The sequence below is a fragment of the Episyrphus balteatus genome, chromosome 2 (assembly GCF_945859705.1).
Source record: "Episyrphus balteatus chromosome 2, idEpiBalt1.1, whole genome shotgun sequence".
In the NCBI taxonomy this organism is placed as follows: domain Eukaryota; kingdom Metazoa; phylum Arthropoda; class Insecta; order Diptera; family Syrphidae; genus Episyrphus; species Episyrphus balteatus.
This window is the reverse complement of record NC_079135.1, coordinates 17552376-17565043: the sequence shown is the minus strand read 5'-3', so window position 1 is coordinate 17565043 and position 12668 is coordinate 17552376.

The window sequence follows — 12668 nt, the reverse complement described above, 5'->3', positions numbered from 1 at the left end:
AAATTTATCATTTTATGGATTTTATTTTAATTGTAGTTTTTTTTTTAATTAAAAATTAAAATAGGTAAATAATCTTAATTTTTAAGCAAAACTCAATAACGCATTTTTCTTAATAATATGATGTCCAAGTTAAAAATATACGAAAAAAAGAGGTTTTTTGTAAAGCCGGTTTACGGATGATGATTTTACGTGATAACGTCGTCAGAAAACCGGTTGTGTGCTTTTGTTTAAAATGAGTCAATTGAAGCGTTTACTTATTTGAAACAATCATAATTTACAAGAAAAAGCTAAAAAAAAAAATACCTTTTTTATTTTCTCATTATATTAATATTTTTTATTTTTACAAACAAAATTATGCAATTTAAAAGCCAAGTAACTATTTCTTCTTAAGAATAAAACCATATTTAAAAAAGCGCAAAAATATAAAAATAATTTATTGAAAACAATCATTTTCATTTAAAAAAAGCAAAAAAAAAACATGAGTTTTTATCTTCTCACGCCATTAATTCCATTTCCCTAACAACCTATACAAAATTTTGACCATCTGAAAGCTTATTGTTTTAGCTCAAAATATATATATCGATCAGGTCTATGAGACATCTACAAAAAGAGCTAGAATTTTTTGAACTCGATCAAATTTCATTAAAGCAAAAAAAACATTTATTTTTATGTTCTCAGGTAGAGCTATAGCAAGTCGTATGTATTCGTTACTAAAATGCGGGTATTTGCTTCAGTAACGAGTAACGAAACGTTACTTTCTAAACAGTATCGTTACTCGCATGTTTCGTTACTGGGTACTGAAGTAAAGAAACATACGAGATACGAAACATACGAGTAACGACCCCATTCCAATTTCAATACTAAATCATCTATTATATGAGATACGAAACGAAGTGATACACTCAATTTGTCGCATTTAGCATCTCGTACCGATATCGTTACCGTAGTCGGAATGCTAACTCCAGATAATTAGCCAGAGTTTACTTTTGTCTCGATAAAAACAGTAGTGCCAAGGTACAGTTGAGTTATCGATAATAACAGCAAAATCAAAAGAGACGTTTTAGTATTTTCTCTATGTGGCCGAAATATACCCATGCCGAAACCAATGTGTTTATGACCTTTTTGTTAATGGTCTTGAATTGTACCTTAAGAATGTACAAAAGTGTTTTGGTTTTTGAAAAAATTTGTTAATTTTCAGTGCAAAATTTTCAACAACAAAAAAGCCGAGAAAACGAGGTTTGAAAATCACTGTCAATAGAAAAAAAATGAAAAAATTGTTCGACATGGTTGCATTGAAGTGTTAATATTCCGAGATCTGCGCGAAATACTATTGAAATAAAGGTCTCTAAAGAATTGTGATAAGATTATTGAACGGATATAAACAAAAAATTACAAAAGTTTTGTCGAAAAAATAGAAAAAAATAAAAAAAAATTTCCACGTTTGATAAAAAAAAAATCGGAAAAAAAATCAATATAGCTGCCTTCAAACTCTTATAACATGAGAACGCCGCAACTTATATTAATGTTTATGGCTTTAAAATGTAGCATAGATTATACAAATTGTTTTTGGTTTTTTCAAAAAAAAAATTTTTTTCACCCATACCAACGTACGAAACATACTTAAAATACCAAACATACGAAACGTATCAAATACATGAAATATACGAAAAGTACGAAACGTACGAAGCATGCGAAAGTAACGAAAGTAACGATACATACGAAACATGCGAAACATACGAAACACACGAAACATACGAAATATACGAAAAATACGAAGCATACGAAAGTAACGAGTAACGATATTATTGATGCGGGTACTAGTATCAAAAATAACGTATACATGCGGGTACTCATTTTGTCGTTACTTTTACAGCACTATTCTCAGGCTATGGAAACAATTTTTTTGTTCGACAACCTATAAAAAATATCTACCATGTGAAAGCTTATTATTGCACCTTTTATATGACGTATCAATCTCATTTCAAAAATGACTACAAGAGAAGTTAGAATTTTTTTAAAGTCAACCATGTGGAATTTCCAGACTGAGATTACGGTACTTCCCACACTGGTGGCTGTTCGGAGGGCAACAGATCTCCACTGGTGTTTTGAGGTTTTTTGCAAGTTTCTTGATTTAACATTGTGTAGCTTTTAGTTAGTCTACCGTTATGTGTGATATACCAAATAAAAGGTAATTGTATCAGGATGCTCATAAAAGTTTAATAAAATTTCTATCTGCTCTTGGTCAAAAGTTATAACCTGTTGAATTCTAAAACTTTATTTTACCGTTATCTCAAAATTGTGTTTACGAAAATGATTGAAACTTCGCACACATTTAGTTGTGGTCACGGTCTATCATTACTCTTTATATTTTATTCCTGTATATATTAAAAAAAAAAAGATAAAAATAAAAAACGATGAAAATCGGTTAAAAGCTTTAAAAAAAACGTGTTTTTTAAAAACTTGTTTCTTCTGTTATTTAGTCAAAACTCACTAAATCTTTATTTGCGATGCCTCGGATAGGAAAGTTTCCGTTTTTGTTTTTAAATTTCTCACTCATAACCCATTCAACCGATTTAATTTTTTGGAATATTCATTTTTACCAATTTGATAATTTAGTCATTTTTTTTTTTATTTATTTTTCGAAAATATTTATCTTTAAAAATTAATATTTTCAAATTTATTTATTTATCAAATAAAAATGAATATTAAGAAAATTGAAAAAAATGACATTATTTGTAAGAAGGTATTCAAATCATTTTTCAAGAAAATCATAAAACACAAATAAACTGCTTCATTTCCTTCTCAAATTCTTGCTTCAAAAAGCTCATTTAATATTCCAAAGAAAATACTCTTGGGAAAATAAACGACCTTGTTAGTTCCAAAAAACTTCGTTGTTAAAAATAATATTCGACACCTGGGCTCATCAATAAGTCTTCCCATCACTGGGCCCTTGTCATGTCAAAAAAAAAATGTCATGTAAAATATGTACGCAGCAATGCGTCTTTTAGACCCTTTTGCGGCGCAGTACAATGAATGTTCAATCCATGTTCATTTCTCCTCGTCTTGTTAGTTTTTATTTTTGATTATTTTTTTTTTGTTTTTAAATCGTAACCTCTTAAAAAATAAATTTGCATCGTTATAAAATCTCTACACGCTATCAATATCATCGCCAGTGGCTACAATCTCATGCAGCGAGATGCAATGAATTACATTAACCCAAAATCATCGCTAAGCAATGCATCAACTTATGGAGAGCACAAAATTCACTGCATCACTTTTCGCATTTGTACGAGGAAGTAAGTAAGATTGGATGTTTGGTTTATTTTTTTTGTTTTTCATCGATTCGTCGACAGAGTTACGTCTTGCCCTCACCTCTCATCAAAAAGTGTAACGTTATGTTCGGGTTGATGTTTCTTGTGGTTTCGGGTACACATAGGCTGGGGCTGATATCGGGTACGGGCATTATGATACCCCTCGTAATTCTTCGACTTAATCGAATCATCGATGATTCTTGCATATTTGTTGTGTGCCAACAGGTAAAAAGATACGAAACACGTCAACGACGACGATGAAAACGACGACGACCGGCGCGATTGCGACGAGAGAGTGAAATGTATCTCAAACAAATGCGCCGCAGCACCCAATTTGGTTTGGCATTTTCTCTGCTGGTCCCGGCGCATTTTATTCGATTTCAACTCCGCGAAGACAAGCTTTAAAAATAAAATGATCTCGGATCTATTTTACACCGCACTTCCTCCAGACCAGACAGAGCATGGCGCACAACTCATCGATCATATTGTTTGACAGAAAAATTATGAACACTCGGCGGAACTAGCAATGGCAGGCACAGTTCAGTGTGTCTGTTCGACCGCCCGTCATCGTGTTTGCTCTGCACTGCGCGCCGCCGCAGCGCCGCGTTATAACCGCGCTCACTCCAGCATTATGTTCGGATCAACGCGATATGGAAATTACATCGACGAATCGCTAGGATTCGTTACCGATGGCGCATTTTATTGAGTGTGAACATTTGATTTCAATTTAATGTAGAGACGGCGTCAAAGGAATTGGCACTGCGGCATCATCGTTGGTCGTCGGTCGTCGTTACCGCACCGCACTGCTTTGCTTCGTTTTAGAGTAGTCTGGTTTTGAATATTGGAGTATTATTTGATACAGAGTTAGAGCGTATAGTGGCTGTGTGTAGGCAATTTGTAGCAATGCCTATAGAAGCGATGTTTTATGTCTTGCGAATATGCGCAATCGTAATTTGCACTTGTGTCAACTGTTTGTTGGCTTTACAATAAGGAATCGCCTGAATTGGCAATTTGTAGCTCCAATTAGGAAGTGTGGAAAACATTTGTTTTATATAAAACCACTGTGTGCGAGTGTGCGGATATTCAAAGTGCGCAAAGTGAGAAATTTGCGCTGAGTGGGTTTTTTGTCTATAGTATAGATATGCTCTGCAATGGAAAGAGTGATATAAATTTCCATAAATTTGAACTCGAATTTGAATGAAATATTTTTGAATAATGTACTCGTACAAATTTTTTTTTTTTTTTTTTTGTTTTTGTAACAATTTTTTCTTTGAATAAATTGATACGGACATGAATAAACTGATCCAAGTTATCTATAAAGGTAGTATATCCAAAAGAATAAATTAATTTTAACAAGATCAAAAGAATTTGAAAGTTTTTTTTTAGATCCTTTACTTTTAGTTTACTTTGTTATAGCAAAATCAACCGTAATTTTCAGTTGAAATCAAGAAAAGATTTAAGCAAGTACAAGAATTGAAATTTTAGAAACAACATACCTATGTATGTTTGTAAAAGAATAATAAATGTAATAACATTAAAGGTGAAAAAGATAAAAGCTTTTAATTACAAGAAAATACGGACAGTTTAGCATAAAAATTTACCAGTGAACATCTATTTAGTTGTATTGTCTTAAAAAATTAAAAAAAGTTGATCTTATATGACATTAAAATTATTTATCAAAAAAGAAAATTAAAACGAAAGAGTTGGAGCACAAACCTCTTACAAAATAAAAAAAAAATTGAAAGCAGTTATAATTTTAAGCATGGTTGTAAAAATTAAAAAAAAAATGCATTTGAAATTAAAAAAAAAATATTCGTTGCAAATAAAAATATTTTGCATTAAGAAAAAAAATTGTATTGCAAATAAAAAATGTTCTTCATTGAAAAAAAAAAAAATCAATGCAAAATGTGTGCATTAAATTTTTTTTTTTAATACTAGTCGAATTTCTTAAAATTTTGAATATTTGGCCTTACATTAGGTTCAATTATTATAGTTGAAATTTCTAATAAATGGTGAAAAAGCCACAATTGTGAGAAACTTGAAATAATGCACACGAGCATTAAATTTTTTTTCAATGCAAACATTTTTTTTTTTGCAAAACATTATTATTTCCAGTAAAATTTTTTTTTCAATGCAAATATTTTTCAGTTGCAATAATTTTTTTTAATGCAAATTTTTTTATTTTATTTTTGCATTTAAAAAAAATGATTTTTTACAACCCTGTTTGAGAGGTTGTTTTAGGCTTAGGTTGACTTAGCTGCCAGCAACTATAGAAATAATTTCATTGTAAAAGTTAGGGTGGTAAGATTAATTTTTTTTTGTTAGGTTAAATAGGAATACAGTTGTTAATCGAAGGAAAAGAACCAAAATTTGGACCCCGATTGAACCGTAGAATTTATTTAGTGTGTTTTATAAATTAAAAATTAAAAAAAAAGTAATCAAAAATAAAAGTTACAACCGATTATAAAAGAAAAAACATATTAAAACGAAAGAGCTGACATCAAAACTCTAAAAAAATATAAAAATATGAAAGAAGTCATAATTTGATCTTATGAATCTTCAAACTAATATTTTGTAAATAAAACAAATGCGCGATATAATCAATAAATCAAAATGAAGATACCATATAAGTGTTAAATCAAGTGATAAATTTTCCATTTTACAATGAAATTTCCTTCTTACTTCGAAATCCTTGCTTTTTTTGTTTTTCTTATTATGTACGAACTATGCCGTAACATTGTTGCATTTTACACCTTTGTTCGAAAACCTTTGCTAAACTGTCTGTTAAGTTTTTTTTTTGTTTCACCCTGAAATACATCAGCACAAAATATTGCGAGCAGCATTGTAAAAGAAGTAGGTACTTCAAAATCTAAAAACAGAGAATCGTGACTTCTGGTAGGATAGTGCGCTGGCTGGTTGGCTGGCTGGCAAAGCAAGTGTGTATCATTGTGTTTTGAACTTTTGGTGCCAGTAGGTTTCCTTGCAAACTAAGTTGAAAGTTGCCAGATGAAAATTTCAAGAGCACTTCAGTGTTGAAAAAAATTGAAAAATAAACTTAATCAATAAAAATGAAATCTTTAAAAACTGGTTGTTAGAAAATTGTTAAAAATTTATAAACTCTTTACTTTGCCGCATCTTTTAAGCAATTTTTCAAGAAATTTTTTTAAACAAATTTATTTTCTTTTTAAAAAATTTTACCAATTTTTGAAAATATCACATTTGGCAACATTGACCAAATCTCCTCTCATGCTGTGAACTGCCAATATAACGTAAAGAGTTTTTCTGTCGTTTTTCATTTTCTTTCTGTATTTTTCTAGGACAAAAGCGGATACATTTCGCGTGCGCGCAATTTACAAAACCATTTCGATTTCATTGGTTGTTTGGTTTTGTTTTTCTTGTTTTTTCTTTTTTTTTTTTTTGCAAGTTTTCTGTAGATTTGTGATCATTTTGCAACACTAATGTTGTCTGCGCCCAGCATACCTTTATACGTTATGCTCCTATAAGTGCGGTGGTGAGTCAGAGTCATGCTCTCTTTGTATAATATTGGGGACTTTATATTTATTGTGATTTAATGCACGATCATGCCTCGGGCAGGCGCCACTAACCTATTTTTTTTTGTTGGTTTCTTCTATTTGCGCGACTTTATTCTTGCATCTTAGACTACATCACAAAGAGGAATCAAGGCGCCTTGCCCCTTTGATGATCTTGTGTTTGCGCATGTGTATACTTTTACGTCTATTCCTAATCGCATTAAGATTTATAATAATATATTAACGAGTTAGTTGAGAAAAAAAAGTGAAACTCGTGTCGTTATGGCAAACAAAGGTCGTCTAATAAACGTTGTCGTTCACTCCAATTAGAGAAGCTATGTACGTTTTACCTGAACTCTGAACCCTCCCCGATTGGAATCTCTCTCACCCCAAGTTATTGCTGGAAGAGAAATAAAATCTAACCTCAAATTTATATCCAACACAAAGTCTTTAAAAACGGTAAAAAACTTAAAATTACCCAACATTCCATAGTGTGTAATAAATATTCAATAAATCAACAATAAATCAACTGAAGGTATGCAAAAAGAGTCCGATAAGTTTCCCATCATACAAGTCGGGTGGTTGGGTGCATCTTAACACATAGAAAAATATCCAGTAGCTTATAGTTTTTTTTTTTGTGTTTTTTTTTTTTTTTTAGAGATAAAGTCGCGCGCACATGCTACCGTCACCAGTTTGGGTAAATTATTTAGTCGCTTGGATGCACCACACAATCAGTTTTCTCAGACCGCAACCATGGATCATCATGATGGTCACACTTCTCACGGATCTATCCTCGCCTACAAAGTCACCGCCACGACGACACACTGCTGCAACTATCCAAAAAAAAAACCTAAGTTTAACACCAACACCGTATCCAGCACCCCAAAGTGACTCTATACACAACCAAAAAGCAAACAAGTGTCGAGTTGTGAAAGAGTGCAACAAGCAGACGACAGGTAGGTGCTGTGCCTTCAATGATTTATCGTTTCTTGTGATTGTAGCAATTAACAAAAAGTGAACGCCGACATTTTGTATATGAGTGCTCGCACCGTTGGGGTTAACTGTGTGATGAGATACAAAGTGGATGATATATCAGAAGAAGACAAAAAAAAAACACATTCTCAAAAAGGAAGATGGATTTTATGTTATTGAATGACAAAAGGATATATTCCATTGATGGGAAAATAAGCGACAAGTTGCTTGTGATTTATTTGTTTCATAAAGATTTGTGTAAGTTGGGTGAAGTATGAGGTTGCAGTTTCTTATTTTATACTTTCTAAGGAGGTGTATTTATGTTTTTTCTTATAATTTTAAAATTTCTTTTATAAAAATCTCTTTAAGAAGTTAAATATTTGTATGCAAACTTCTATTCTAACCTTCTCAGAATAAGTGAGAGGGATGAAGCTAAGAAGTTGAAATAGAAGCTACGCAGATATGCATCAACACGCATTCATACGTTAACATATATGCGTTTTAACGCTTTACAAATAATTAAATTATGTTACTTTCTAATTTTTTTTATAATTAAGGAAGTTTTGACATCAGCTCTTTCGTTTTATTTACTTTGTTCGATTAAAGTGGTTTACAGCTAAAATGGACAGTCAATTTGGCTTAATTGAAAGATAATAATGCCTTGTTACTGGCATTAGTCAAATATCATACTTTTAATTTTTTTTTATCGAAAAAGGGACTGAAATCCAAATTTTTTTTTTAATTTTTTGAAAAAAAAAAAAAAATTTATAGGGTCAATGTGGGTAAATGTAAACAATTTCATGTCTTTTTTTTCTTTCGACTTTAGATTTTTTTATGTTTTCACGGAACAACTTGAATGGTATCTTCAAATGCAAATGTGAAATGATGGCAATTCTTCTTTATAAATATAAACAAATATTTCCCAAATTGTTAACATTACTGTCACATATGGCATGTTTACAAATACCCCACCATGTTTGTGTTTTTTTACAAATTTGGGGTAAATGTAAACGGTGGTTTAAAATTTAGAATTTCCTCTTTATCATATGGATAACAACTTGAAAAACGTTCAAGAAGGTATTTGACAAAAACTTTTTCAAATTCCAATAAAAGTTTTTGTTTTCTTCCTTTGATTCTTTATATAGGCGCCCAATATGCATCCTGAGCAGCTCTGAACGTCATATTTTTTGGTTTTTTACGTCAAAGACCGATTTTACACCATCATCCACTGAAAATGATGGTGTTGGCTACTTTAAAATGTGACTCCGCGGCACTTTAGCAATAGTAATTGACTAAAAATACGTTATTTTTATTAAAACCAATAATTTCACCAAAAATGTATGTTTATATTTACCACCAGAATACGTTGTTTACATTTACCCATTATGAAAAATATTCTGGGGTAAATGTAAACACATGCAAATCGACATAAATGTCCTGTATTTCAAAATTTGCTTGTATCACATAGAATCTACATCAAAATTAAAAACAAAAAAGTATTTGCAAATTATACTGACTTAATTGAATCTGCAAAAATATTTAATTTTTCTGAAAGACTAACGACTTGTTTGGCAATTTAAAAAATTATCTTTCACGGAAAATACGCTTGTCGAATGAATTCTCTCTTGACAGCAATGAGCTTGACGTATAAGTTAAAAGATACATGCGTCCGCGATTTGTACTTATATGTATGCATCAAATAGATTTAACTGAAGCTTGTTATGAGCCATGTTTTCATTTACCCCTGTTTACATTTACCCACATTGACCCTATATGGACATAATTTTGAAAAAAAGATATAAGAAATGTTAATCCAGAAAGTGTTTTGTGTTTTGGCTTAGAAAAATTATTTTCTCTGTTGTCCGACTTTTTTGGTGGTCATAGGCAGTGTATATTACTTACATGTAACATAAGAATAACACATTAGTTTTGCTATTTATTATTTTTGAACATAACTTTTTGCTATTCATATTTCTGAGTTGTGATGTTTTTGACACGATATTACTGAAAAAAAAATTTATAAATATTGATTTTCATAGCTTGGGTTCGAAAGGGTTAAGAGTTCAAGTTGCTAAAATTTGGTAAATGTAGGTACGTATATAAAAAAAAAAAAATAATATCCCTTTTAAAAAGGAATATAACAACATCTGAAATCCAATTGAGCTCCAAAACAAGTTTGCAATTTGATTTCTTTTATTAAGATGTATTTTTAGAAAGAAAAATTCAAACATTTTTTTAAAAACTAATTTTTTTATAAAAATAAAAGATTTAAAATAAAATTGGTATGCCATTTTATAGAAAAAATTAATCAGCATCTAAAACCAAAATTTCAAAAAGATTCAATGTCGAAAATTTGATTTTTCAAAAAAAAAATTCAATCCAAAAATTACTTTTTCCAAAATTTTATTTCTGGTTTAGGTATATTAAAATTATATAAATGCTTTTCTATAAAAAATTTTGTTGAAATGAAATAATTAGTTTGGCAGAAAGTCAGATTTGAAAAAAAAAAAAAAAAAAAAAAAAAACAGTTATATGGTAGGTAGGTATACCGTTAATAATGATTTCCGAAAAAAAAAATTCAATAATAAAATGACCAGTATGAACAAAAGAATTGCTCCTGAAAGCTTAATAAATAAACAAGGAACTCTTAAATAATTTGTTTGCATGACTTATGATACTTAAGTCCAATGAATCAAAAACTTTTTAAAAAATCGATATTTTAAAGAAAATTTTTGACAAAAAAAAATTCTTACACAAAGAAAATTCAAAAACTTTCGAATTTTCTTAGTATTAAGTTTGAATGTGTAGTAAGGTGGTTCACGCTAGGGGGACCCGACCAAAAATCGAAAAAAATATTTTTTGGACCACACTAATGCATATACATTTTTGCATAAGCGTGTTAACGCTTTACGAATAATTAAATTACTATCGAATGAATATTATATTTAATTAAGTTTTGACGTCAGGTCTTTCGTTTTTTTGGTTTACTACAATACCACTTTTTTCTTCTAATTTTTTTTTGACATCAGAGACTCCAAAATCGAATTAAAAAATATTACAATGGATTCGTTTTCGAAATATGATTTTCAAAGTTTTTTCTCGTTGTTTTTTTCAAGCATTCTATGTATTTGGGCTAAATCTTCAGTAATAAAAAATGATCAATCTGAACAAAAGAACTAGCACATGAAAGCTGAATAAATAAGCAAGAAACACTAAAATAAATTTTCTGGGTCACTCTTAATGTTTAAATGCAATGAATCAACACATTAAAAAAAAATCGATTTTTTAAAGGAAATTTTTGACAAAGAAAATTCTTACTCAATGAAAATTCAAAAACTTTCGAGTTTTCGTGGTTTTGAATTTGTATGTGTAGTCTAATTTTTGGCAAAGATTAGAAGATACTTTTCTTAGAATTGATTTTAAGGAAATTTTTGTTGAAAATTAAATTTCCGATCTAGGAATCCTTTTAAAAATTGAATACTGTAGAAAAAATAAGAACAACTATTAAAAATATTAAAACAAGCAGAGACCAGAAATAACAGTCAACCTTTGTTTTCAATTTGTTTCTCTCTGAGAGTTACCACATTACTTTTAATAGGTTTCGGTTAAGGTTTTAGATTTATTTTTTACCGACTTCAATTCGTCTGAATTTTTTTTTTTTTTTTTATGTTTGTTACCGCATAACTTTGGACTGAGTGAACCAATTTTGATAATTCTTTTTGTATTGGAAAGCTGGTGGCTGCAGTGTGGTTCCATTTCAATTTCGTTCACTTTTAGCCATAGGATATACTTTAAAAACCAAAAAACTCAGCCAGTTTTTATCCATGGAAGTCGGTTTTGTTTTTTTGCTAAAAATAATTATTAAAAATTAAATATAAAGGTTATCGGTTAAGATTTATTTTTTTTTTTTTTTAATATCTCTCAATGGTTGAGATTTTTACAAGAAAAATAAAAGGAAAAGGTCGACCTTTAACCATTTTCGCTGAAAATAAATCAAAAATGGTTAATTCAAAGGACAATGTCGAATTATGTCAAAAATTCCTTTATTTTTCTAAATGCTGTTTTTTTTTGTTGAGATTATTTTTTGTAAACTAGAAGAGTGTTATCAGTTTCAATTTGACATCGAACGTTGAGAACAATAGTGACACTTAACAAAAAACCTAGTTTGATAAAATTATGTTACTTCTAGTTTTGTAAATTGTGGGAAGTTTTTACGTCAAATCTTTTGTTTTATTTTCTTTGTTCGATAAATCGGTTTCTATTTAATTTTTTTTTTTTAATTTTTTAAGAACTCAACAAATAAAGTGATGTTTTCTTGAATTTATCAAGGGAAACTAAATAATTTCTGTCCAAATATTATGACAACAATCCTTTCAACTGTGAAAGGAGTTGCAACAAAAACATTAAATTTTGACTAAACATATATAAAAATATGACCACATTTACTCTACATTTCTGAACGAATGTTCATTTAAACTCACGATTTTCTTACACAAAATAAACCTACGAACTCTAACACTCAATTTAGAAATCATATTTAGGTAGTATATGTTGTTCACCAAAAGGGATTTAGGTCAATTCCGTAGAACTTCTCCAATTGATCAACACAATTCCACATTTGGATTGAGTTAAGAGACCACCTGTTGGACAAACAAGACAAAAGTAGGAACCACCCGCTCTATCCCATACCTCCTACTTTTTCCCAATTCCAAAACTAACAATAGCAGACAACGCGTTCCTCATCCATATTGCGTAGGAGATTTTTCTAGAGATTTTCACTTTAAGTCCAGTTGAGAGTAATAGAAAAACAAGAAATAACAACAACTGCGCGAAAATATGTATATAGTTAATGCGA